The sequence below is a fragment of the Gavialis gangeticus genome, unplaced genomic scaffold (assembly GCF_001723915.1).
Source record: "Gavialis gangeticus isolate Ggan-Ray unplaced genomic scaffold, GavGan_comp1, whole genome shotgun sequence".
Taxonomy (NCBI): Eukaryota; Metazoa; Chordata; order Crocodylia; family Gavialidae; genus Gavialis; species Gavialis gangeticus.
In genome coordinates, this window is record NW_017729034.1 from 70,532,723 (window position 1) to 70,536,105 (window position 3,383).

The window sequence follows — 3,383 nt, forward strand, 5'->3', positions numbered from 1 at the left end:
CTAGTTTGCTCCCTGCAGGGTCAGACCAGTGCAGAATAATCCTCCTTGGAGGTGAATCCCATCCTTCATCCTTTGTAGGAGTTTCTTTTTCACCTCAGGAGGTCTGTTAGGTCCCTGGAGAGGCACAGGGGCTGCTGTGCCCTCTTGCTGCCTTTCCTCCAAGATGGAATAGACTTAGCTTGTGCATTGAGGATTGCTCCCTTGAGGAGCAACCACTCTTCTTGAACTCCCCTCCCCCTGGGGTTGTGGTCCCTTAGGGCCTGACTGACAAGACTCCTGAGCTTGTCAAAGTTGGCTTTCCTGAAGTCAAGGACTTCCGTGTTGCTGACTGACTTGCCAGCTTTACGGTGGATGGTGAAGGAATATGGAGGAATTCCCCCAGGGACTGAGATTTTTTTCCCCTCTAGTCTAAGATTTCTGTTTGCAGATGAACATTAGCACAGGTTGTGTGTTATTGTATAAGAGGCATAATTAACCTGAAAATATAACACAAGTTATTAGTAAAATACTATTATATTAAAGAATCAGGTGGCCTCCACAGATATTTTCCTAACATCCACATATAGCAAGCTGTAACCTAGAGAGAATTTAAATTCCCAACAGGGAATGTATATGCAGTTTTCTAGTATTTCAAATACTGATATATAATATTTATATTTTATTCTGAACTCTGTATAATGCTGCCCAGAATGAAGCAGAACCACCTGAAAAAAAATTTTCATGTTTTCAAGCATGTCAACTAACAACAAAAGTGCAACTACAGCAGTTGACAAAAATACACAAACTTCTCTCAGTTACTGAAAACGTTCCATAACTCTGTCTATAATCTGTTTGATTAAAATTACCCAAGGCCTCCTCCCCAAGCTATCACTGAAGAGCTGAGGAAACATTAAAATTCAGCAAATATATATTCATATTGAATTAAATTAAACAAACAAGGTTAAAAAAAACCAAGAGGGCCTGCATCTGTTTAGTCTTATTTAAAATAGTGTGTGATCACACAGTTCTGACACTTAGTCACTTTGGCCATTTGTATACACTGTGGGGGTTTACTTTGCCCTAAATTGAAGTGATGGGTTTTTAAACATACTGCTTCAATTTAGGGCAAAGTAAACTCCTGTGGCATGTACACAAGGTTGGGGCCTGATCTTACTTGCCTCTCCAGTGGTGGGGAGGAGAGAGCAAGCTGCTGACAGGCCGTGTCTCCCCTGAGCTGCGGGGGGGGGGGGCTGGTACCTCCCTCCACAGCAGCAGCAGTACCCCCCAGGTGGTACCTGCCCACAGACACCCAGCCTGGGTGGTCCTGGGGGGCACCACAGCCATAGAGGGAAGCACTGGGCCCCCACATAGCTCAGGCAGGCAAGCAGGCTCCGGGGAGAAAAAATGATCAGGCTTCCTGGGTTTTTTTTCCTTCAGTGGAGCCTGTCTGCACAAGCTGCCACCAGGTTGCCTGCACAGCCCCTGCCCTGAGCTGCATGGGGCCTGGTGCTTCCGTCCATGGCTGTAAGGTAGCAAACTAAGACACTTTGGAAATATTTTATTTTGCCACGTCCAAAAGTCATTTAACATCCAATGCGCCACTGAACGTGCAAACAGCAATGCTATTAAAACAGTGCAAAAGGGCATTTAACCCACTTTAAAGGCCAATTTCGTGGCATGTACAAAGGCCCATAAAAAGCTTTCTTCTGATATGTTCTAATCTACCACTCCAACGCACTTAGCCAGATACTTTCATGGAAATATGCATTTAATTTCATGTCTCTTACTTTGCCCGATAGCTTATTGACATTGAACCATGTTTTGGAACATTGGAAATTCTCGCTGAAAATTATTCTTTCATTTCTCATGGGCCTTGCTTCTGCCTCCTCAAAATATGCAGACATCTTGTTGCAGTCACAGTTCCAATTTTCTTTAAGCAAACTTAGCAGCATGGTAGTTCAGTGGAACAAGGCATGAAGTACTAGAAACTGTTGAGATACATTTTGTATGCTTCACAAAATTCCAGTGAGAAAAGAAGTGCTTTGTATATACCCCTCTGCCTTCAGGAAAGCCATTTTATTTACAACCATGGCTCCATTTGCATACTGCAGTGTACACTGCTTGCCTGTGATGCCAGCTCAAGGTGGAAACTCTGTCCTATAGTAGAAACTCTGTCACCAACTTTGCAAGGCCTTACATTCAACTTAAAGGCATTTCGTTGTGTGCCTTCCTGTAAAACTTTTGAACACCACATCTGATCAATCCCACAATTTCAAGAAATACTCTGGGCATCAATTGCCAGAACCCTGTTGATTGTGATGAAAATCAGAAAACTGAAACAGGGCACAGACTAGCAGAGCTATAGCTTCCAGCACCAATGTAATTATCCCTAGGTCAAACAACTGGCTAATGGCAGCACTCTATCTCATCCCTGTCTGAAAAACTTAACATGTGGAAACTCTGAATGACTTACCTCCTGGACAGAAGGAAAAGAAATCATAATGGAAGGAAGTGAGAAGTAGGGCTGTGTACGAAACCTTTATCACAGAGGGAAGAATGAGGGGTTGAAATAGAGAAGGAGTATGGAAGGCACACAGAAACGTCTGATGACAGCATCTGATAAAGTGAGCTCCAGCTCAGAAAAGCTTGTGGGGTGTGTGTGTGCGTGTGCGTGCATGCAACTAAGTTAGCCTACAAAGGTACAAATCTACCATTCTTCTACACAGAAATATTGTCAGGGGGAAAAAACCTGGAGGACCCTTTTTATAAGTGGGGAAGAAAAAGTATCCCTTGGCACACTGTGGAATGGGAAGTTATGAATGACAGGAAGAATGAGTGTAGACATGGGGAGATATTGGGGCCTGATGGCACACAGAAAGCCTCTGGCACAGCAGAGGAGACTGAGGAACAACAGTGAGAGGTTTATATGGGAAGAACAAGGACTACACTTGAGGGGGGTCATGGATTTGGAAAGGAGCCCCTGAATATAGGGAATGGGAAGGTAGCACACAAGGAGCTTGTAAGGAGAAACCCTTCAGTTGGCAGAAGCTACACAGTGCCAAACCCTTTCCCAGATACTAGAAATACCCACCTGATACTTTCATATCAAAAGTGAGGCTCATCAGTCACCCACATTGTGATCAGTTCCAGTGATGTTCTCTTGTTTTCACCAATTTTTAAAGGTGCTGTCTTGGTGGATCAAACACTTTTTTCTCTCCAAGCCAAAGGAGCGAAGTGTAACACCGCCAAAATTATAAACCATGATTCCTCTCAAATTACTGTAACATGATGGAAGATGAAGAAATGGTTTAAATATCTAAAACTAAGTAAGATCTTGCTAGGCCAGGTGGAGCATCCAAAATAAGTGGATATTTTCTGCCAAGAACCACACAACACTCCATTCC